Source organism: Malania oleifera, chromosome 8 (assembly GCF_029873635.1).
Source record: "Malania oleifera isolate guangnan ecotype guangnan chromosome 8, ASM2987363v1, whole genome shotgun sequence".
Classification (NCBI taxonomy): Eukaryota; Viridiplantae; Streptophyta; class Magnoliopsida; order Santalales; family Ximeniaceae; genus Malania; species Malania oleifera.
The window spans coordinates 79,987,611-80,014,308 of NC_080424.1; the positions used below are offsets into that span (position 1 = coordinate 79,987,611).

The following is a 26,698-nucleotide window of genomic DNA, read 5'->3' on the forward strand; positions in this document are numbered from 1 at the left end:
GAAGAAATTGCAGCATGTTTCCTCTCTTCCCTCTCTCTCTCTCTCTCTCTCTCTCTCTCTCTCTCTCCACTTTTTACCTCTGTTACAAAACCACCCACTTCACCCTCAACTCTCATCCGTCCTCTACTCCCCTCTCTATCTCTTTTTGTCTTCGATAGTACCTTAATCCCAAATCCAAGATGTAGGGAGTGGTGGGGGTGCGTTGAAAATGGCGGACCAGGAGAACTGTATACACGTCACTCGTGTGGCGAAGTAAAGGGCAGTAGCAGCCATGGTCCAAGCGCCGCCCACCAAGAAGAGGGTGGTGTTGGGCGAGCTCCCCAACTTGTCCAATGTGGGTTCAGTTCCCAATCTGGGCGATGGATTGGAGAAGCCAAAGTGTAGAACAAAGAGGAAGGTTAAGAGAGCAGTGGCGCAGCGAGCGGAGCCATCGCAGAACATTAATGCGGAACTGGACGATCCCCAGACGTGCGGTTCTTACGTTTCGGACATCGACGACTATCTTCACAACATGGAGGTAAGTGGGTGTCTCTCTATTGTGATGTTTTGAGATTTGGGAGCTGGATTACTGTTGTTATTGCTTAATTCTTGTCCATTTCTAGGGTTATTTTTTGGGATTGATTTGATAATGGGAATCAGAGTTGGGATTTAGGGTTCAGGGTTTGGTGTTTGGTCTGTTGAAGCTATTCCTAATGTGGGTTTTTATTCAGATGGAAGCAAGGAGAAGGCCATTGCCTGATTACCTTGAGAAGGTTCAGAGAGACATGACTGCTAATATGAGAGGGGTATTATTGGATTGGCTGGTGGAAGTTGTAGAGGAGTACAAACTTGTTTCAGACACCCTTTATCTCTCCATTTCCTATATTGATAGATTCCTATCATTGAATCCTCTCAATAGGAAAAGGCTACAGCTGCTGGGCGTTTCCTCCATGCTTATTGCCTCGTAAGCACCATAAAGTCTTCACCTTTGTGGGTTCTGAAGTTTTATTTCTGTTGTGATTTATAGGAAGTATGAGGAGATTAGCTCTCCGCATGTTGATGAATTTTGCTACATAACATATAACACTTGCACTAAGGAACATGTGTTTTTACTTTTCTTGGAAGCATTTCATAATTCTTTTTACTTTTTTTTTTCTTTTAAATGCCATAAATTTAACTCTTCATTATGGTTACCATAATGTCTCACTGGTTGGTTATGTATTGAATCTGAAGGTTGTCAAGATGGAAGTCGATATCCTCAAGTCCTTGAAATTTGAAATGGGCAATCCTATTGTAAAGAAATTTCTCAAGTAATAACACTTCCCCATAAGTTTGAAGCATTTATGCTCATAGTTATAACCTTGTTAGAATATTTCAGTAGTTTGATTTTTCATTTGCCCCCCTTTTTTGGTTGCAGAAGGCTCACCAGAGTCACTCAGGAGAATGAGAAGGTAAGCTAACCCCCTACTCTGTTTTATTTATTTAGCTTTGTTTTCTTAACAAGAGTTTTTACAATATTCATACTAAACTTGTTTAGTAAAGGAGGGGCAAAAATTAGCTTGATGCAATTCTCTTTTCCTAGTATAGCTGCGCATCAAATTGGTGTATCCTCCCAACTTATGAGTTCCTTAAATAGCCATTTTTGTTGCCATTTTTTTCAATGATTTGGGAGCTTATTAAGTTTTTCATGATTGCATTTTTAATGTTTTCATTCAAACTATTGGGAAGCACCTCAAGCACGCAACAAGAGCTTACTGTGCATTCTTTTGCATTCAAAATGTCCTTATATATCCTTTTTATTGGTAAAAAATATTTTGTATCATTCATTCACCTATAAGTTTCTTGCAGACTGTGTAATGTATAGTTATTTAGACAATGTAGTTTGTATATCCGTTGGGCTTGGGCCATTGGGCCAGATTATTGACTTGGAGGATAAAACAATTTGAAGTGATAATTATGAGTATAAAGGCATCAAGGTTTTGGGGGTGCTGGGTTCGCTGAGAACCTGGTAACATTTTAAGGGGATTTTATCATACAAAGATAGCTACTCTTCATATCCAATTTGGCCAATATGAAAAGAGTAAAAGTAACTCATTTTATTTTACACAAAGAGACAATTGTAATTTTAAAATAGGTGTGGGCACTTACTTGGAATGCCTGTCAGTTCTTTCTCTTCTTCTTTTCCTTTTTGTTGTTTCTCTTTCATTATTATTTGAAAAAAAATCATAAAATCAGTGAATATCACACACACACACACACATAATGCATTGGAAGAGGATTGGGGGCAAAACAAATGCATATTTGAAAACAATGAATGGTGTATTTTTTTTTTTCTCATCTGATGATTGATAAGTCTTATATCACTGTGTTATGGTTGTAGTGCTTGTTTGTGTTGGTTTGATACATTGAGCCATGTTGAATATCTGGTTTTGTGTGTTTTAGAATTGCAATTCCATTTGGAAAATGATATTGGGATTGGTTCAGGTTTCCATTGAATATGGATATCATTGGTATTTGACTTGGGAAAAGGGCACTTCTAATAATGCACAGTGGCTTCATCTCCTACAAAAAAAATTAAATGCTCTCTTAATCTCTTTTTATGCCTATATGCCTTCATAAGAACAACATTATAGCATACTATCCATATATTGCTGATTGATTAAATTCATCTGATGGATAGTTAGCTTTTGATCAATGCACTGAACTCTTACTATCCTATTTTTGCTTAATGCTTGTATTATCTGATGGATAGTTATTTCTGTTTAAATGCTTTTGAGCTACTGGATTGCATGTTGTTTGTATGGAATGCCAACTGCATGGCTGATGCAGTATTGTGTATTGCATGTTGGTAGTGAATCTAGGGGTGCATGCTGTTTTATCTAAATGCCACTTGCATGGCTGATGTAGTGTCTTTGTGAATTGCATGTTGTAGAAACTCCTAGGATATTTGGTGCATGTTTTTGCGATATGCAGGATGGGAAAATGTTCTATTTACAGACGACATGTTGCTAAAATGTCGTTATATTTTTCCCAAAATTATCAAAGTCCATGAAACAGGCACTAAAATGATTATGATATAATGCATGCTAAATTTTTTTTTTTTGAAAGGATGAGTGAATGATAAAAGAAGATTGATCTTCATCCTGGATTGATATATCTTGTGAACTATATGCTGGTAGTGGACATTAGGACTGCATGCTTGATTTGAACACTACCTGCATGGCTGATGCAGTGGTGTGTATTGCCTGCTAGTAGATATACTTTTAAGTTGTTACATGTCTTAATCTAAATGACATATGTATGATGCAAAAATCTTGTGAATTGCATGCTTTTGTAACTTGAAGGTTTGGAAAATGTTCTATTTATAGATGGCATGTTGCCAAAAATTTATTGAATTTTGTCCAAAATAATCAGAGCCATATATCATATTTGTGAGAATGATTATAGTGTGCTGAATGTTAAAATATTTTTGAAAGGATGAGTGAGTTTGAACTTCATTTCTAAATTTACTTTTGCATATGCTAAGTGAAAATTCTATCAATCATGGACTCATTTGCATTATTTGATTATTATAGTTGTTTTTGAGTCCTAAGAAAGCCATGTAAATCATGAACATCACATTCTATTTTTTCATAAAATGATATTTTGATATAGATTATTTGTGGGATGCATGAACACATTACATTATGTAATGCTTATTATATGAAGCTCTTGTGCACTCATATAATTCAACACTAGTTGGATTATTGTGAACTGTTTATTGTAAATACCCAGGTTTGGAGTATATCTCTATGGAAAATATCCTATTTATAGATGAAATGCTGCTAAATTTTTTTTAAACTGATAAAACTTAACTATTTAAAATTGTATCATTTTTTTAACTATGTCTGAATGTTCGATTATTTTGCTATCAAATCATTGATACTTATAGTACGTATACATATATGTTCAAAAATTGTATACTAATTTTTTTTTTTTTATAATTCTTAATTTGTAGGGTTTGTAGCTATCATAACATCAGCACGATGCCATGCACTATAGTCGGATGCAGCTACTAATTATTTTTTTTGTAATTTTTTTTGTTATCTGAACAAATGAAAATTTTTGTATTTTAATTTGATATATAATGTATTTGTATTTGAATTTGATTATTTTTTTTTGTTATCTGAACAGATGGAATTTATGTATTTTAATTGAATTTGTATAATGTATTTGTATTTGAATTATAATTTTGAATAATTTATGAATTTTGTAGTAATTATGGTTTAATGTTATGTATTCAAAAATGTAATTACAGATTTTTACAAAAATTAATGATTAAAAAAAATTATTAATTTTAAAATTATTAGTGACGATTTTAAAACCGTCACTAATAATTGTCTATATTTTAAGTATTAGTGAAGGACTCAAAACCGTCACTAATAGTAAGACATTAGTGAAGGATTCAAAACCGTCACTAATAGTAGGACATTAGTGAAGAACTTCAAAATCGTCACTAATAGTATAGTATTAGTGAAGGATTCAAAACCATCACTAATAGTAGAGCACTAGTGACGAATTTCAAAATCGTTATTAGTATTAGTGAAGGTTTTGAAATTCGTCACTAATGCCCTACTATTAGTGACGATTTTTAATCCTTCACTAATACTCTAGTATTAGTGACGAATATGAAATTCATCACTAATACCCTACTATTAGTGACGATTTTGAATCCTTCACTAATACTATACTATTAGTGACAATTTTGAAATTCGTCACTAATACCCTACTATTAAGGACGATTTTGAGTCAAGCCGATGTAAAATTTATAGTAACAGTAATAGGGTTTTAGTGACGGTTATAATCCGTCACTAATACTATATTATCAGTGATGGTTTCAAAATTCATCACTAATAATTATTAGTAACGGCAGATTTAGTAGCTAATTTAAAATCGTCACTAATACTATTAATGACGGTTTTGTGATTATTAGTGACGATTTTGATCCTTCACTAATAACCTTAATTTTTTTTTATGTTATATAATTTCAAAGCCTATAAAAGAGCCTCAATCACAATATCAAATTAAGGAGGTCACAAGAAAAAGAAAATAATATGACACCACAAAAAAGTTGGTTTTTAGTGATGGTTTGAATTTCGTCGTTAAAAGTGCAGAATTTGTGATGGTTTGTACAAACCTTCACTATTAGTGTAAGTATTAGTGATGGTTTTGAAAACCATCACTAATAAAGCACTTTTAGCGACGAAACCCAAACTGTTACAAATACTTTCGTCACTATTTGTCTTGTATTAGTAATAGTTTATAAAACCGTGACTAATAATGCATTTGTTGACTAGGAAAAAGTCAAATGTATTAGTGACGGTTTATGCAAACTATCACTAATAGTCTATTATTAGCGTCAAATTTATTAAACTGTCACTAATAGTCTTCCCTGTTTTACTTCCTAGACAATATCAACAACTGTTCCTATTGGCCTATGCATAGATATTTGTACAAAACTATTTCCTTCATGTGCATCACATTCCTTTTTAGTACTATGATTAATGAACAACTTCAAAACATCTCTCTCAAACTCTATGGCATTTAAAAAATTTGTTCATCATTGCAGAACTTGACCACAACATCCTTGGTCTATACACAGTCATTCCAATGGTATCAACTTCAAATTAAAATGTTCAAATTAAGAGAATCTTGGAAAAATACTTTGAAAGTAACCTAACTGATGAGTCGGAACTCTCAAACTCGATCCAAAGAGGAATGATCTATATTTGGCCAATTCGAAATTGGGATTGTTCTTAAAATAGTGGACGAAAAAGATGGAAGAGATGTCATTTATATAATAGTGAATGTTGGTCAAAAAGATTCTCTAAATTTAAAACTTTTGAAGTTCATACCTTTTGGAATGATTGTGTATAGTCTAGGGAAGATGTGGTGAAGTTCTGCAATGATTGGACTGGTTTTTGAAATGCAATAGAGTTTAAGAGATGGGATGCATGAAATTAAGAACAGTTGTTGATATTGTCTAGTAAGCAACTTGACACCACAAATGAACAGTGGAATAGTTGAAGATAAAATACAATGAGAAGACGATGTCCTAGGTTTAAAGGGACCAGAGCCGTTACACATCATATTACATAGCTTTTCCCCTAAGAAAGTTTCACTTTCCCCTAATTCTAAAGGAAGATTTTTTACAGTTTCTATAAGAAAGACTTTGTAGTATTGTGCAAAGGCTTCACGAAAGCATTACTCATTTTTAGCTTCTTCAATGAATCAGGTCCTGAAGATCTTTTCTCACTTTTCCTAATAGAAGCAACCTCTTTCAAATCTGAAGGAAAAATCTATATGTCTGGCCATAGACTGGGATTGTTCTTAACATAGTGGATGGAAAAAGTGGAAGAGTTGTCATTGATAGTGAATATGGTTCAAAAGATTCTCCAAATTTAAACCTTTTCTTCATACCTTTTGGAATGTCCATGTACAAACCAGGGAAGGTGTGGTGAAATTATGCAATGGTTGGACTAATTTTTTAAATGCAATAGAGTTTGAAAGATCTTTTGAAGATGTTCATCACATACAGTAAAAGTAATGCATGGGATGCACGAAAGAGAAATAGAGTTTTGTTCAAATGTCTATGCACATATATATGGGCGAGTTCCTTGTGAAGATGATTACAATTCAGTAGGGTCAGTAAGCTAAGAAGCTATATATCTTTGTAGCAGTGGATAGATAATTAAAAAGGTTTCACAAAAGCATTACTCATTTTTAGCTTCTTCAATGAATCAAGTCTTGAAGATCTTTTGTCACTTTTCCTAATGGAAGCATCCTCTTTCAAATCTAAAGGAAAGATCTATATGCCATGGACTGAGATTGTTCCTAACATAGTGGACGAAAAAAATGGAAGAGTTGTCATTGATAGTGAACCAGGCGTATGTAAGGATTACTAGGAGCCGTCTGAGTGGAGGAATTCGAGGTCGGTATTAGCCACAGATAAGTCGTAATGAGATTCTACAGCAGCCATGTTGGTGCATGTATGGGTGGGTTGCTCATGAAGATGATTACAATTCAGATGAGCTAGTAATATGAGACTATCTTCATAGCATTATTGGAAAAATGAGAACTATTGCTACGACCTATATTGTCCAAGAAGAAAGATTGTCACTAATAGTCTTTATAGGAGTCATGGTTTTTAGAACCGTCAATCATTTAGCTTAATTAAGCAGCTCATCTATCAATTTTATTAATAAAATTAATAAAATATAAATTTTCTACTAACTATGAAATTATCAAAACACTCCAGAGTAACTTTAATTTATATTTAAATTTGTAATTAATTATTAATTTGGTTAACTGAATTAAAATTTATATTAATCGAATCGATAACCAATGAACCGAAAAATTGGTAAAATCATAATCAAATTGAACTAACCCTATTTATTGACTTATCTGAATCGACCGAAATTGGTCGTTTACTTCGGGTTCCCCAAATTATATGCTCACTCCTAATTAGTAAAAAAATTTTAATCTTAAATGGCAAACTATTAGTGACGGTTTAAGGGAACCATCGTGAATAAGAGAATCTTAGTGACGATTTTAATAGTTTTAGTGACAATTTAGAAATAATTTTCCCCAATTCTCCAAGCCTCCCTCGATCTTTCCCTCCTTTCATTCCCTCCCTCTCCTTTCACTCTCTCTCCTTTCCCTCTTTGTGGTTCTCGCCGAAGCTCCTCCCACCATCGTTCTTCGCTGAAGCTCCACCCGGTGTGTGTGTGTGTGCGTGCGTGCTTGTGTGTACCATGGACGCTTCATCATCATCATCATCATCATCTTCTTCTTCTTCTTCCCTAGAATTCGTGTGTGCGTGCATGGTGCATGGGTATGAATAAATTTATGATTTTTTTGGTATATAATGGGCAATAGAATTTGTAAATTCACACATTTGCTTTCTTTGTTAATTTTATTTAGTGTATAAACAATAAAGTAGTGGATCGTAATATTGTGTCTGAAGTTTAATGGTGGTATGGAGACCTGGTCTGCTCTATTTTGTATTACACTGCAAAAAAAAAAAAAAAAGTTCTGCATGTCCTTACACTTAAGCCCTGCCGTTATGTGGGGATTTTGGGGGAGATGGGTATGAGTGCAAGGGAAGGTTAGTAAAGAGAGAAAAATAAAAAGGGCAATTTGCTGATGTGTTCTTTAATTTGAAAATTATGTGATTGTGATTTGTGCTTCTTGTTTTAGTTTTCAGGGACTTTTATGCCAGTGTGGTAGACCTGAGTGCGTGCATGTGTGCGTGTGTGTGTGTGAGTGTGTGCATGCGTGTGTGTCCATGGATTGGTATTGTGTATCTATTACTGCTTTAGGTTCAATTTTCGGTTGTGTGACAAGCTAGGTTTAATTTACTTCAATGATTTTGTAATTTATTTTTTAAAATTGATAATATAGTTGAGTTGATATTTTATTAATAGTATTTATTAATGTTTGAATTAATACTTTTGGGTTTACTAATTGATTATCAAGGGATAGTTTTCATGGAATTCATTTAACAATTTAGCATCAGAAACTTATTATATGAAACTATACTATAAGAGTTGCTTTACATATAAGGATACCAACTATTAGGTTTTTTTATCAAATTGATTGTCACCAAAGTGAATATTATTGTGTGAGATTGTGCATGCTGGATGCAGACTTTATTTTTGCACATTGATATCATGGAATAACTTGTACATGCTTGATGCATACATTGTGAATTGCGTGCTGGTTAGATGAATACGTTGTCGCATGCTGGTTAAGTCGATAGTGGAGTGGAGGATAGGGCCTTCGTGTCAGGGGCCCACATCAGGTGTGTAGTACAGAGATGTTGGGCGTATAAGGATAGTTTGAGTTCCAAATGAATGAGGCGTCTTTTAGAACACCTAATTACACAAAACATCAAATTGAAAAATGTGAATATGAAAAGGATTAAAAATAAAAACACCTCAAGAGTAGACCCATAATTTATTACTAGGAAAGGTAATTAAGATGTACAACCTTTGGCGGAGTTTATGATGCCCCGAGACTACCAGGTGGGACCTGAGTGCCATGCTATTCAATCCCCATCTCTGATACCATAATTAACATACACGCAGTAGAACATAAATAAATAACCTCAAATAAATACCAGAGTTCTATATCACATCCCAACATTTAACACTACAACATTTAGATATTTGTATCTACAACCAGTATTTAAAACATAACCCTGTACAAATATATCTGTATATTTACCAGTATCTCACAATACCACAAAAAAAAGACTACCAAAAACAGTCCCAGCTCAGGCCTTCAAGCTCGATCTCCAGAAGAACCTGAAAAATTGATAATCCACTAGGGTGAGACACTTTTTAGTAAGAGTGGAAGTAAATTATAATAGTGTGAGCAAATGAGTTTTAATATATATATATATATCAAAATAAATTGTTTCTCATATAATATCAATAACAGCTGAGAAAGAGCCTCATTAATAACATCACTGACATTTGATATCATACACACATTCAATATGCACAAGTACATAATTTTTATGCAGGCAAAAGTCCCCGAGAATAGGAAAGATTACCCGCCCATACCAGCAGCTTCCCCCTGCTTTAGTACCTAAAAGCTACCTACCAGAACACTCACCTTACTCAGCAAGCCCTCAGGTGAAGAATTACCTCACCGCTAGTATACACATCTTTATATATATTTTTTAAAGGCGAAGGTTTCTGAATATTGGGATGTCTACCCGCCCATACAAGTAGCATCTCTTTGCACTGATACCAAGAAACTACCTATCAGAGCACTCACCTTTCTAGGCAAGCCCTCGACGGTATGTTTACCTCACCACATGCACACACATGCATTCAAAATATGCTATATCATTATTATTATGTTTTAATTAAATTCACGTGCACAACACATCCACACAGGAATCATGCAACTTATACTTCATCTTCCAATGTCCTCAGTATGTGGCCCACATAGAGCAACTGTGACATATCAGTACGTGGCCCACATAGGCACCTATATACTTCTTATCTACACGTTACCCACATAGGCACCACTATCCACACAAGGTACATAACATGGCCCACATAGGCGCCACTATCCATACATGATATAACGTGACTCACACAGGCACCACTATCCACACCAGTTAATTCACATAAGCGCATTAATGCATTTCCATACAGGAATCCAACAGATCAATACACTTCCACACAAGAGTCAAACATAACAGTTCATTCATCATGCCATGATCATTCCAAACATCCCCACATGCGAGCCCAAATACCACAGAAAATCATATTTGTTGATTAAGGTGTAATCCCAAGAGAGGGGGGGGGGGTGAATTGGATATTAAAAAATAATTCACTTACTTTTCTTTTACATACTTCTTATAAGTTTACTAACTACTTCTAGTTGCTCAATTATGTATGAGTGTGACAATCCTATCTATGCATGCAATATACTCAATTTAAATATAACGCGGAAAATAAAGAGTAAAAGGAAGAGAAAAGACAAACGCGATTTTACGAGGTTCAGCCGACTTGGCCTACGTCCTCGCCTTGAGCAACCACTCAAGGATTCACTAAAAACTCTGCTCCTTAAAGTGGGACAGAGCTTCCCTTACACACTGCTGCTTACAAGAGGTACATCTCCCTCCTTATCCGCTACTCACAAGAGGTACAGCTTCCTCCTCACACCCGGTTCATAACCCGAACCGTGTTTACAATAAAATCTGAAAAAAACACTCAAAACAATGCTTCTAACAAAAGCTTGTGAGTACAATTCAAATTCCTAGTACATTAACATATGATATAACTTGAAGCTCAAAAATGTGTGAAAAACGATACAATCGTTTGATGTATGATATGTGTCAACACACAAACTTGTATTTAATCAAAACTCCCAAGTGAAAATATATTTGGAATGCTTTGGAGTCCACTAGGGTTCTTGATTCACTTTGTAAAGATGCTCAAGTATATTTGAAGTGAGCTAATTAACAGAAATTTGACTTGAATACAACTCAATCAAAAATCACAAAGTTTCCTTCAAGTTCCAATATTTTAATCAAGATAGGTTTTTCAATAAGAAACCCAATGAACAATATATATGAATATGTGTTTATGTACTTCTTGAATTTCAAATCAATCAACCACGCTAACAAGTTTTTCTCAAAACATGATCTTCCCGAAAATCAGTTTTTATATGTGAAAACACACTCAAGATCAACCTCTTTCTAACAATAAACACGTAAAGAGATGAGAGCTTCTTGAAAATTAATAACTTGACAGATCAAACCTTAATAATGGATCAAAGTTTAGTTAGATGAATGAATGCCCTTTTGATTTTAGTAGAGATTTTCCCAAACAAAGATGAAAGAAAATTGAAGTGTAGAAAACTGACTCTAGGGTTCAAATCTTGCAATGAGATGTATATCTTTCTTGTTGTATCTTTTAGCTTGTGCTCTAGGGTTTAGATATTCATAATATATATTATATTACCCTTAAAATTAATCTCAGCCGTTGGATCAATAAGATACTTCACGTGTCTTTTTAATAAAGAGCTGATTTTAGGCTTTCCCGCGAGTTCAGACAATCGAACTCGACTTCAGGCTCCTAAAGTATCAACTTCAGGCGCCTGAGGTTCCACGGTAAGGCGACCAAAGAGCCTCGGCCAGGTTCTGTCTTCTCCATTTAATTCTTCAGGCGACTGAACTTAATCTTTAGGCAACTGAAGAAATTCTTCCGGCTACTGAGGTTTGAGTTCAGGTGACCGAACTCCCCATTCTCTCAAATTTTCATTTCTAACTACAAAATTTTTTGGCTTCTTTTCTTGGGTCTTTTATAAAATATATTTTTCATGATTTTGAAAACATTTCAATGTCCATGAGAGTTTCCTAATGATGTACATGAAATGCATGAATCCTAAAACTATTCTAAGTTATAATGAGCCTCAAATTAAATCATATGAAAATGTTAATACATGAATTCTAAATACCCTTTTCCAAGATATTCTTGAACTTTGCCGCTTGCATCTTGATTCCCGTACTCTTTGAGTTCTATGAATGTTTGCCAAGATTTGTTAACTTTCCGTGCATGCTTAGTGTAAGTCCTGTTCATAAACTCAATGCATAGATCAAATATCAAGTGATTTGTCATTATCAAAATAAGATTGGACTCGTAGAGTCAACAATATTCAATTTATTAGGAAAAATTGTTCTCATGCCACACGGATTTAATGTCATATGCAATTATCCCAAATATAACCTTAAACAAAACCATCATTTTCCAGTACACAGGCCTGTGTATTATCTGCTAGACTTGTAAAGAATCATCCCTAGATTCTCGTGGTGGTGTCCGATTGTCAATTTGACTTAAAATTTAAGAAAAATTGAGGTAAGAGTGAAAATTTACCTTACCCCAAGAGATATGCCTACGTCGCTCCTACGAAAAATCCACTCCAATAGAAATGTCGGTGGTAGAGAATGGAGCCCAGTAATATTCTTCGATTTTCGATCGACCAAATATTTGTCGAGAAATTTTAGAGAGAGAAAGTGGAGAGCGTGAGGAGGGAGAGAGTGAGCATGAGAGCCTGAGAGTTTTTTTTCCCTTTCTGTTCTATTACCCTCCCAGAAGCTTAAACATTAAGCTTCTAATTTTTTTTTCTCTTTTTTTTTTTCTTTACTTTATCCATTATTATATACTTATATATATAAACATATATATATATATATATATATATATATACACACACACACACACACACACATACATAACCCTCAGATTTCCTAATTTAATTAATTTCCTTAATAATAATTAATTAATTAATTAATTAATAATTATTTAATTATTTATTTATTTATTTTATTATTTTTTTCTGAGTCACTACAGAGTTAGTTATATGAATCATTTCTGTTAATTCACACGATCAAGAACCTTTTCCTCATTTAGCTCAAGAACTATTAGATCCTTTTTCATTACCTCATTCCAATTTTTTTTAGGTCTACTTCTACCCTTTAACCCTTAAACCGTCAGTAATACTATGACTTTGTAAAACCCTAGAATTAGTGTCGATATCTCATTTTCCCCCCAATCTCCTGCCTTCCCCACCTTTCCCTCCATCCTTCTATCCTGCTCCATCCTTTCTTTGCCTCTGCACATGGGTAGGTTGCTCGTGAAGATGATTACATTTCAATAGGGTAATTAGGAGACTATTTTCGTAGCAGTGAACAAATAAAAATGATTCTTAATAATATCCAAGAAGTAAGACCAAATATATATTAGGTGATGTTATGACTAACCTCACCAGTGTGCTTGACACTACAAATGAGAATTTGGATGAGTTGAAGATAAAACAGAACAAGCAATCCATGTGTAACGACTTGCTATTTCTTTATTATTATTATTATTATTATTATTATTATTATTATTATTATTATTATTATTTATATTCATATACACAAATATTCTCTGTCTATAATACTACTGATAATTTCTCAAGAGCACTGAAGAAACTCGATGCACCATAAATACCTAAGCAGTTGTATACAAAAACTAGGAACTACTATATACAATACCAAAAAGCTACCCTGTTCTGAAATATATATAGATTTACAATACAAAAATACCCAATGACATCACTATAATCTGAAAACTATCCCAAAACACTAGTATCTCAAAAATACCTACCCTTTCCTGTATGGCAGTACAAGCTAATCTCTATCCGCAAGCCTGATCCGCTCGCCTAGCTGGATCTCCTGAAAAATAATAAGTCACTGGGATGAGTCGATGCTCAGTAAGAGGAAATATGCTATTACTAGTGTGTGACGACTGAGTTACACATTTGAAATACTAAAACAATACTGATACTATAATCTGAGTAAGCTGCTAAACTGTACATAATATATGGAATATAATTTAAAACATAGCTGTGTATCCAAGTTTGCTATCTGAAGGTACTGCTAATATAATAGTATAAACTGCTGCTGTGTGATATATCTATACATAGGAACTTCTGCTATACCCTGGGATTTGTATATCATGATATATCCCCTCATGATAGGGTTGTGTGGCGCGTAGGCTGGACTTACTCTGGTTGGCCTACCAGGCAAGTCAATCTGAATCTCTAACATCCACCAATCTGTGTAAATCAAGCCCACTGCAATCATTCCAAGCCATCTCTAACCTCGATCATCGTCTAACCGGCTACCTCAACCCAGCATGCTGGGGAGACTGCAATCTCTCCTCGCACGGTTAGACGGAAACCATATACTATCTAAAACATGTGGTTGCACGTGTATGAAATAGCAACGGTACCAGGCTCTGCTGTATATCTCTATTTGTAATATCCACAGGGGTCTGAAACTGTGTAATACTATATACATATATAAATATATAATCATCTTTCTGCTTTTCACATGATTTCAAAACAACCATAACACTATAAATCTGAGCTGTAATATCTGAAATATCTATCGGAATTATCTGTAATATCTATTTAAAATATCTGAAATATCTATCTATAATAACTATGATATCTATCTGCAATATTTGTAATATCTGTCTGTAATTTTTGTAATATATGTTTGAAATATCTATATATCTGTCTGTAATTTCTGTAATATCTGTTTGTAATTTTTGTCTGAGTGTTATGGTTTAGAAATCATGTTATTTTGAGAAATATTGTAAGTCTCATTCATTGCTATAATCTGTAATACTATAAAATCTACATACTATACTGGAATAAACTCATGCCACACATTTGGGTATTCAAAATCTCATGCTAAATTTCTGTAATTCTGCTATAAAAATAATATTCATGCTATTCTGGAAAAATAATCTGATCTGCATGCTTATAAATATTCATTCATAATTTTTTGTTATACATATAAAAATCTCTAGCATAGCATATTTCCCTTACCTAAACTCTGGAAAACCCCTATTGTACTCTATCCTTATACCTACAAGGCTCCCTATTCAACATCCTAAAAACATCATCCCCTAGAATAAAATATCAGTATTTTATTGCATTCAACATTTCCTATAACCGTGGGAAAGGTAAAGATTGGATAAAATATCTTACCCTGAGATTGGGATGAATTTCAAACCATCTCCATCAACGATTAGCTCCGGCAGACTTGCAGAGAACTTCGCCAGGAGCGTCGTGGTGGCCTCAGATCTTCAATCCAACGAGAAATGGAGCTGGGATCAAAGAGAGAAGGAGAGGAAGACGTTTTAGAGAGAGAAGGAGAGTTTCTCAGAGATTTCCTACTGAAAAAATCAAGTTCCAACTATTTATAGGGCCGCCTTTGTCAACGAGACACGTCATCTCGTCGACGAGTCTTGTAGAAAGTTCGTTGACAAACCTGCACCCTCGTCGACGAGTCTCAGTCGGCCTTAAACCCTCTCTCGGTGTCTTCTCCTCGACGATATGTGTCTTCGTCGACAATTCCTTATGTATCCTCGTCGATGAATCCCCTATGTTCGTTGACGAGGCCCTGATTAATTCCTTGGGTTATTACACCATGTCCTTTTAAGTAGAATGCTTTAAGAGAAAGACCGTCACTAGTAGTCTTATATCAGTGATGGTTTTTACAATCGTCACTAATAATGCATTTGTTGATGGGGAAAAATGTTCAACAGGTTACTAAGTACAGAGGACTCGCCTCTACGCAACCTCACCAAGAAGAAATTATCCTCTAGCTTGACCTTTATAAGTCGACTCAAGATCCCCCAAACGGGTGCATTATTAGTGTCGTTTTTACAAACCGTCACTAATATAGAAGATTATTAGTGACGATTTTATTTAACTATCACTACTAGTGTAAGTATTAGTGATGATTATTTAAAAATCATTGCTAATAATGCACGTTAATGAAAGAACATTCTGTATTTGATTGGTTGAGTTTAGACGACGAGCTACAGTTTTTCGTTAGGTGCTTGGGTGCTTGTGAGCTAGTTAGAATAGGTTGTGTAGCGAAGTATCTGCCACATTGAGTGGTAGTACAGTTCGAAATGGATCAATAACTTTCGAGTAAGGTTGACCTCTTGCCTGTCCTGCAAAGATCATTCCAAGCAGGGGTTTCCATTAGGCATTACAACTAGTGGAAGAGTCATATGTTGACTCAAGCAAATTGTAATGAAGTATGTGTTTATGAAGATGAGTAATCCTAAGACTTCACCATATAATCAAGCAAGAATGCACAGGGAAGGTTGAAATTCCTCTACATCAAGGAATCCTAGCAATCGTAGTGAAGGACCTTCCAAGATCAAGGTAGAGACAGTAAGTAAATGGAGCAATGTGGAGGAAGATGAACCTCTAGATATGGAGGTTCAACCCAGTTATGCAAGTGAAACTAATGTGAAATTAAAAGTGGCACCAATGGTTCCACCCGAAAAGGGTGAAAGTAGTTGTCATAACCCAGTCGCATGAAGGAGTACTTTAAAACCGTCACCATGGTGTAAGGACAAGCTGTCTTAAGAAGTAGCAGCACCGGGAAGCACTTGTCGGTTAAGGAAGAAACCATAATACAAAATATTACTTACCTTTGAAATCCTTCACAGGGCTTGGTTTGAAACTTTGATCCCTCTCTTGCCTTTGATCATCTTATTCTAATTTCACACGATGATGATCAAATGGTGGGTATTTCCTCTCATAGGAAGTTGAGTCAAATACCATAATATGAAACACCAAGTTCCTTTCATACTTGAACCATCTATGAAAATAATTTCAAGCATGTTTTCTCTTGAAATGTCATATTATGATATCTCATAGGGCTTTGTTCAATGTTTCATAGGTTGGCCACCTTCAGTGACATGCAACTGTCCATAATCAATCCCAAGGCTTCATTCAACAAATTTGCAACACCAAGAAAGATCAAGTTTCATCAACTTTCTTGCACGTTTAGTAAGTGACATGATTGTGTGGTGGCCAACCTATAAAACGTTGAAAAAAGCCCTATGAGATATCATAATATGACATTTCAAGAGAAAATGAGCTTGAAGTTATTTTTCACAGAAAGTTCATATATAAAGGGAACTTGGTGTTTCATATTATGGTATTTGACTCAATAGCATGCGAGAGGAAATACCCACCGTTTGATCATCATCATGATGATGATCAAAGCTAAGAAAAAGGATCAAAGTTTCAAACTAGGCCCTGTGAAGGATTTCAGAGGTAAGTAATATTTTATATTATGTTTCTTTTTTAACCATCCAGTGCTTCCCGATATTGTTTCTTCTCAATAAAACTTGTCATTACACCATGGTGATGTTTTTAGAGTACTCTTTCATTCAATTGGGTCATGACAACTGCTTTCACCCTTTTTGGGTGGAACCATTGGTGCCACTTTTTATTTCACATTAGTTTCACTTGCATCACTAGGTTGAACCTCCATATCTAGAGGTTCATCTTCCTCCTCATTGCTCCATTCACTTACCGTCTCTACCTTGATCTTGGAAGGTCCTTTACTACGATTGCTAGGTTTCCTCTATACAGAGTAATCATACCCTTCCCTATGCATTCTTGCTTGATCAGATGTTGAAGTTTTAGGATTACTCATCTTCATAAAACACATACTTCATTACAATTTGCTTGAGTCAACATATGACTCTTCCATTAGTTGAATTATCTAATGGAAACCCCTACTTGGAATGATCTTTGTAGGACAAGCAAGAAGTCAACCTTTTCTGGAAGTTATTGTTCCATTCTGAATTGCATAGCCACCCGAGTGGCAAATACTTCGCTACACTATCTATTCCAAGTAGCTCACAAGCACGCAAGAACCTAATGGAAGACCGTAGCACGTCATCTAAACTCAATTAATAAAACACAAATTGTTCTTTTGTTAACGTGCATTTTTAGCGACGATTTCAGAAACCCGTCACTAATACTTACACTATTAGTGACAGTTAAAGAAAATTGTCACTAATAATCCACTATATTATTGATAGTTTGTAAAATCGACACTAATAATGCACCCCTTTGGGGGATTTTGAGTCAACTTATAAAGGTCATGGTAGAGGATAATTTCTTCTTAATGAGACAGCATAGAGACGAGTCCTCTGTACTTGGTAACCTATTGAACTTTTTTCCCCCATCAACAAATGCATTATTAGTGACGATTGTAAAAACCATCACTAATATATGACTACTAGTGATGATTTTCTCTTTAAGCATTATACTTAAAAAGACATGAGTTGCTCATTCTATTTTATCTTCAACTCATTTATATTCTCATTTGTAGTGTCAAACATACTGGCGAGGTTAGCCACAACATCACCTGATATATATCCGGTTTTGCTACCCATATAATATCAAGAATTGTTTTTATCTGTCCACTCCTATGAAGATAGTCTCCTAATTACCCTGCTAAAATGTAATCATATTCCCGAGCAACCCACCTATGCGCGTAGGAAAAGAAACGAGGGAGGAGGTTCAAGGTGCCCATAACATATACTATAATTAATATCTTAATTTGATTAATTGCATTTGTGAACCATTGTGTTGGATTGTAAAGAGAACGTGAAGAAATTATGGGAATTTTTGGAGAATCCAAATCACATTATAACATCTTCAACATGAAGGTGTATATTCTTGTTGTGCCTTGGTAACTTGGTCTCAGTTAGTGTTGCTTGCTTTCTAATTTTTTATTTTTATGGTTTCCTTTGTTACATCAACATAATGTGAATGAAGTGTAGCTTTGAAATGTTAGATTCAAAAAATTATTATATTTTTTGTCTGATTTTACAGTATCTTGTCTTCTATCAAAACACACAGAGAGATTACTATTGCCATTTCCTTGCATGAGATGAGCTATTCTACAATATACTTGATTCATTGTTCATTGTATAGTGTCCACCTTTTTCCTCTATTTCTATATCAAATATATTGGATTTGGATTAATTGCTTTCATTATAACTTATATTTCCCTTGTCATATTAAACCAAATGTAAATTGACCTTTTCACTGAATATTGCACTTTTGTTTGAAAACCTTAGATATGTTCATGACTTGGGATTTGTTCAATAAATAAGTGAATTCTTTAATGGTCCTATAACTTCGTCAATCCAATGCCAAGTGATGTTGGTGATTTTGAGCATTTTATGGTCAGTTTGCTTTCATTACTTTGTTCATTTTCTGCAGGCCATGGGTGATAACTAAAAAGATACCAAGGCATGGATTGTTTAAACCAATAATTGGGAACTTGAAAGAGAAGTACCCTGCAAGTTCTTTCATTTTTATTTTTATTATTTTTGAGGAAATATCATCAAGTATAAAAGTGAGATTTTGTGCTAGTGTTGGAGCTCTATTGTGGAATTGCATAATTGATTTTATGAATCTCATCTTGCAACAATAATTAAAGAGCGCAAATGCGATAACTGGCAAATAATTAAAGCTTTGTCAATTAGGAAGTGCAAAATAGATGATATCTAAGGAGCTAAGGGATTTATTCATGGAGTTTGTAGATCATGAGAAGTGATTCCACAAGAGGCTTGCATTGGAAGAGAGAAAAATCTTGGACCCGTCCCACCCATAAGTTCTTGTGGATGCGTTATCTATCCCTATATTATGGTAATGATCAATGTCTGAATTGTTTCCTATACTTTTGTACTTGTTGTACATGCATTTTTGGTTCATAGCATGCACAATGATATTCCTAGCAAATCTTGTTATGAAATACAGTCCAAGCTTGAACTCCTTCTCGACTAGTTCTCGACTAGTTGATTCTCCACACTTGGGTCTATGCAACTAGATATTATATAATTATCTATATATTCAAGAAGTTTAATATTCCTATACATGTTATAAAACTTTGTGTCTCATTTTTGCAAATCGAGTAGAGTCAGTCTTGACACTTCTATAATATTGACTTGGACGTGCTGAAGCTGAAATTGCCCAAAACGCCTCCTCAGGAGCTTTTTTACCACTTAGAAGTAAACTTAGAATACAAAAAAACTCAGTAACCTTAATTCATTTTAAGCACTCAGGTGTCTAATTCGGGTATAGGAGGTCAAAACCAAGTGGAATTGAACCCGACACATCCGTCACATTGAGATGCATTGACTTTGGTGCAATCCCAATAAGGGGGGTGAATTGGAGATTTAAAAAATTCTTCCTAGGTTTATCTAAGCTAGTAATAGTAATGCACAACCTAGGGCCAGTCAAAGATGATAAATCAATTTACTTTCAACACATGCAACACCATTCTAGTATTTCTCAATCAAATACAATTATGTGTCAACCAGATATGCAATATATTTAGCAAATAAATTGGATCATGCAAGAAGCATAATATAAAGCAAGCAAAGTAAAGGTAACACCGAACATGTTATCGGGGTTCGGCAAACATGCCTACGTCCCCGCCTTAGCTCGTAAGTCTGAGGATTACACTGCGGCCCACTTAACGGGTGGAGCGGCACAGAAATACAACTAGGTCAAATTAAAGCAGGGTTGAATCAATCAAAAAATCAAAGACAATGAGAGTTATAGCTTTTGCAAGCACTGTGGGATGGTTTGGAATACTTTCACGTAAAAGGATTTTGCTAGATATTGAACAATGAAAGAGTATTTTAGGCTTGAATGAGTAAAATGTGCTCTAAAAAATTTAGAGGATTTTTTAGCTAATCAAATCACTAATCTTGTTTTAATCTTGCAAATGAGCTCATATATATAGACATACCCAAAAAAATAACCATTGGGGGACATAAGGGTAATATTTAAAATTATTTTAAACATGTTTAATCAAAATAACCCTGATTTACCCTTAATTACCCGCGGTAAAATTTGGCCAACCTGAGAGTTTCGGGCACTTGACCCTTGGGTTCGGTAGCCTGAACAAACACATGAAGAAATGTGAACTTCATGCATTCGGGTGCCTAGTGAGAAGTTCAGTTTGCTAGCATTAGGCGATTTTCCAACCTACTTGAGGTACCCTACGTTCGGTCTGTTGAATTTCAATATTTGGTCACTCGAGGTCAAAATAAGCGTGACGTTTGGGCGCCCGGGGTAGGTGAAAAAGTCTTGAATACAGTTCGGTCGACCAAGAACACTCAGCTCTTTTCGGTTTGGTCACTCGACCTTTAGTCAACATTTTGACTATTCACACTTTTGGTCGCCCTTACCCCTTACATATTTAAGACCTAAGTCATATTTTAAATCATGATTTACCCCTGATTGCATAATTGATAGTGGGGATTTTCCTAAGTACTAGTGTAAGGACCTAGGGTCTTTCGAAGGTCATTTTGAGCTTTAGTTCCTACATGCATGATATGCATTAGTTATTACAGACTTTGCCTTAATAAATATTACTGACCCGAATAAAAATGAATATAAAATACAAGTGTTAAACATTTTGGGTCTTCATTTCTCTTCAATTCTCCATATGACGCCATATGATTTTGCTAATACATGCAATACTGATCCTACACACAAACTCGACAAACATTAAATTTCAAGGTATTTGTCATAATCAAAATGGGATATGACCTATAAAGTCAACAATTTCCCCTTTTTTGATGATGAAAAATACTTTATGCAAAAGTAGGTATAGCCAAGAAAGGCTCCCATTGAGAATATGCATAAAGGAAATTTAAAGCACAAGCATTTGCCTAATTACCCAGTTTTGCCTACTTCTTCCCCTTTTGGCAACAACAAAAAGGGTCAAGATAGAAAAATTTGAGCAGATAGGCAAGCAATGTATGAAGACCATTCAAATGCAAAATATAATTTTGGGAAGCTTTAAAAAAAATTCAATAACATACCATTTGAAAATGAAGCATTTCTCGAAAGGAATATCTGTATTTCAATCACCTAACTGAGTTCAACATATAATATACCATAATTTACATCACTTATCACCAACAACCCAGTATGGATCAATAAGCATTTCTTTCAAAATCCAAAAAGATAATATAATCATGTAGCGCATAATGAAGATAATCTCACAAAGTATGAAATATAGAAATTGTTGGAATTGGTGTATTCCCAAAAGGGGGGGGGGTGAATTGGTATTTTAAAAATTTATCTCTTAGGTTAAACTCTATAGTAGCATTATATAAACAACCTAGGGTCTTTCTATGCAATTCCAAATGCGCAGATAAATATAATGTGCGGAAATTAAATCGTGCACAACATGCACAGACAATTGAGAATAACATATATGAGCAATAAATATAAAGTGCTGAAATGTAAAGTGCACACAGGATATGTTATCAGGGTTTGGCCAATAATGCCTATGTCCTCGCCTCGAGCTCACAAGCAAGAGGGTTTCCACTACGGCTCACTTAACGGGTGGAGCGGCACCATTTGCAACTAGGTCAATTGACGGGGCTGACCTCAACCTACAACGACACCTTACCAAGATGATGCACCTAGCTTTTCTAACCAGGTCAAAGCCAATCCAAGACTTTTACTAGGGCAAGTTTCCCTCTTCAGGCCCATGCTTGGAATATAATCAATCAGATCAAATTTGGCATACAAATAAAATGCTTCTACACAAGCAGATGTGTACCAATAAGCAAATACGTGTGTAATAACACTCAAGTTAATGTCACTAAGAAATCAAATACAAGTGTAAGAACCCGAACAGTGATATATGGAATAAATAAATAAGAGAAGGGTAAAAAGGTAAATTGAACAGGCTTCATCAACGAAGCCAGAGTTTGTTGACGAAGGCTCTTCTGTTGTTCGGCGACAAAATGTAGAGGCTCATCGACAAGGAGAAGCCTAGAGGTTTCAAAATCTGAAAATCTTAGGCTTGTCGATGAGGCCACCGCTTCATCGACGAACTGTCTACATTGACTCGTCGACGAAGAAGCTGCCTCGTCAACGAGGTTGGCTGAGTCAAAGGTGCTATAAATATCTTTTTCCATTTCTTCGTGGCTAAGATATCAAAATCCTCTCCTTCTTTCTCTCTCTCTCTCTCTCTCTCTAGATTTCTTTGTCGTACATTGTTAGAATTGTTGATCTGACATTACTCTGAGGATTAGGGAAGGATTCTCTTTGAGATTTGTGGAATAGATCTTCATGTCAAGCGTTTTCGGGTTTTGACTCAAAATCGAGGTAAGACCTGGTTTTCATTTCCGTTTTGGTAATTCTGTAGGGAATGAATTGTGAGTATGTTTTGTACTGTGATTTATAGGTTTTGGGAACTTGGTTTGTTGTTCAGGAGTCGTAGAGTTTGGGTTTGATTAATTAGGGAAAGGAAAGGGGATTCTGTTTATATTAGTTATTTTCAAAATCGGACTTGGTAGAACTGTGGTTCACGGTCCTGTGTGTGTTTTGGTTACTCATTTGGGAAAATCTAACGAGTAAAATTATGGGTTTTGCGCATTACAGTTTTGGGAAAAGGGGGCATCGGGTTGCATCTCTGGTTTCATTGGAAAATAGTGAATATATTGTGATATATATTGTGTTATGGAAATGGCCGTGCCTTAACTTGTTTTAAACTGTATTTTGAAAATCATGATTTTTGAGGTTACCAAATGAGTGTGGATTGATTGGTTATATGAACATGCATATGTTGTGGTTTTCTGAAATGAGATTTTGGAATGAGGTTCCGAATTGTTCCAGGTTGTGAAAGAGTGTCTGGATCTATATCCGAGGGTGTGAAATATCACCTACTAGTGATTGGCAAGAGTGTCCAGCTTTATATCCGAGTGCGTGAGCCTTACCGACTGATCATCGAAGGGTGTGGATCCACCAGTTGTACCGGTATGATGCCATGGGAGCCTGGGGCTACGCCATGTGCCGGGGATGCCATGTAATATGGGCTGGCTTTGGTCTGAAGGGTATGATGACATTGGGTTACTTGATCATGTGTGTGTGTGTGATGAGCACTATACTGGAACTGTTTTGTGAAAATACTAGAATTGTATTGAATTATGTATGTTTTATGTCATGATAACACTCATATGTCACACACTGATATAACTTGGATCTGCTTTACTGAGAGGTGTCTCACCCCTATCGTACGTATATGTTTTCAGGTCCTTCGAGTAACCGGAACTAGTGTCCTTGTGTTGGGAGCGTAGTGGTCGGTGTACTGCATAGGGTGTACTACGTGAAGTACTTGTGTAAGAACTAGGACTATAGAGGGTTGTATTTTGGGTTTGGCTAGCATTCGGGTTTACATATTGTATTATAGAGCTTAAACTCCTTTTGTATAGACTCTGGTATGGTACCATGTATGTATAGGAATAATAACATCCGCTATGTGTATGTTGTGTATGTGAATATGTATAGGGTGTACAGGAACCCCACGGGGTCGGACCCTCATTCATTATTGTATTATTGGTATTTTGTACGATATAGGGACTGGTTAGGTTACTATATCGCACCCTGGGTCCCATTGTCGGGTTCAGGGCGTGACAGCTTGGTATCAAAGCTAACCAGGTTGTTAGGTCTTGTAGACTTGGTAAGGAGTAGTTATGAGTACATACTATAGTATAGGAGGTAGGAAATGGGCAGACTAGGTCGAGGGTTGTTGTGTTTCTAGACAAGAACTCGTTGGTGGTGTTCTGTGTTTTTCCCAGAATGACGATTTCAGTAAAATCACGGCAAAACATTGATGATTTTCATGTCAATGTGATAGGACAGACTTGGACCCGTGAGATGATAGTTAACATGATTAATTATAAAAGATTGTGTTAACAGTACGTGATATAGGAGTACTAACAGATTCCTATCGTATTTTTAGAATGGAGCCCAAGGATAATAACTTGGAAAGTGGCTCCGAGGAGACTACAAGCAATGAGTCTCCTTTTTTGCCTCGAGGGTTGACGAGGCAAGTTATGCGGGAGATTGGGCGCAGTGTTAGGAGACGCGAACGCTCTCCTACTACTGCCGGGTGTACCATAGAGAGGTTCACACGTATGCACCCTACGACGTTTGTATGAGGACCCGATCCGATGATAGCAGAGGACTGGGTTGAGAAGACCGAGAGGGTTCTAGAGGTCCTACAGTACACAGATAAGCAAAGAGTCCTTTATGCTACCTTCTAGTTGTCTAGAGAGGCGGGGTGATGGTGGACTATGGTGAGTTTGCTGGAGAAGTAGAGAGCCAGTCCTACAAAGATGACATGGATCCAATTTAAGGAAGTTATCTTTAAGAGATACTTCCTAGCCTCCACATGTGATGCAAAGGTGGATGAGTTCTTTGCTCTGACATAGAGACATATGACGGTGCATGGGTATGCTGCTCGGTATATAGAGCTATCCCGTTTTGCGCTGTGCTTGATCTTAAGCGAGTATGAGATGACCCAGAGGTTCGAGAAGGGCTTGAAGAAGGACATCTGCAGACTAGTGGGTATGCTTCAGATATGTGAGTTCTCAGTTTCGATGAATAAGGCCACTATGATCGAGACCGGCATCCGGGAGGATACAGTGGATCAGGAACTGAAGAAGAGGCCAGCACCTTATGGTTCTCAGTCTGGATTTCTCTAGGGATCATTGAAGAAGAATAACAAGGGCTCAGGTTATCCTTAGAATACCGAGCTTCAAAGTTCTCAGGTGAGTTAGTCGGGTGACCGTTGTATCAGGTGCCACAGATGGCATAGCGGTGAATGCCAGCCGTTTGGGGGTAACTGCTACAACTGTGGCCAGTCAGGTCACATGGCTCAGGATTGTTACGCACCAAAGAAGGGTGTGCTTGCTTTGAGTCAGAATCGGGAAAGTAATTAGGTATCATGGGGAACTTATCAGGTGAACACAGCTCCGGCAAGGGTATACTCGCTTACACCAGCGGATGCTGAGCATGCGGGAAATGTGGTGATAGGTACTATGATGTTGCTTTTAAATAGAGCCATGGTTTTGTTTGATTCGGGTGCGACCCATTCCTTTATATATGCTAATTTTTTAAAACTCTGTGGGGTTGAGACCCAAATCATGAATGAAGAATTTTCTGTAGCTACACTATTTGGGAGTGTATCGTTTTGTAGGAGGATGTTAGAAAACTGCCCAGTGGTGATTCAGGGAAAACTACTACAGGTGAATCTTGTGGTATATGACATGTCTTGGTTTGATGTCATAATGAGGATGGATTGATTATCCTCCAGTTATGCTGTGATTGATTATCATGGAAAGGTGGTAGTATTCAGACCTCCTGGGGAACAAGAGGTACAAGTTTGTAGGATCCTGTGAGCATTCGATGCGACAGGTTCTATCAGTATTACAAGCGAGGAGGTTACTTTTGAACGGATGTTTGGGGTACCTAGCTTACGTAAGGGAACCACCGCGAGATGAGTTGAAGCTTAAGGATATTCGAGTGGTTAACGAGTTCCTGGATGTGTTTCTTGAAGATTTACTCGGTTTACCTTTGGATCGTAAGGTAGAGTTTGCAATATAGTTGTTTCCTGGTAAGGAACTGATCTCTAAAGATCCATATTGGATGGCTCCAGCAGAACTTCAGGAGTTGAAGGAGAAGTTGCTGGAATTACTGGACAAAGGCTTTATCCGACCAAGTGTTTCACCCTGGGGAGCTCTAGTGTTGTTTGTGAAGAAGAAGGATGGGTCAATGCGTATGTGCATTGATTACCGTGAGATTAACAAGGTGACTATAAAGCATCGTTACCCGTTGCCTCGTATCGATGATCTCTTTGACCAACTACAGGGGATGCAGGTCTTTTCGAAGATCGACCTACGGTCGGGGTATCATCAGGTGAGGGTTTAATTTGAAGATGTTGCGAAGATTGCTTTCT

The 26,698-nt window shown here is 36.1% G+C and overlaps 1 pseudogene; it reads left to right on the plus strand.

Annotated features, from left to right (window-relative positions):
- The first annotated feature begins 208 nt into the window (after positions 1-208).
- LOC131162760 (cyclin-A3-4-like) lies at positions 209-25,445 on the plus strand (annotated as a pseudogene).
- Positions 25,446-26,698: the final 1,253 nt, after the last annotated feature.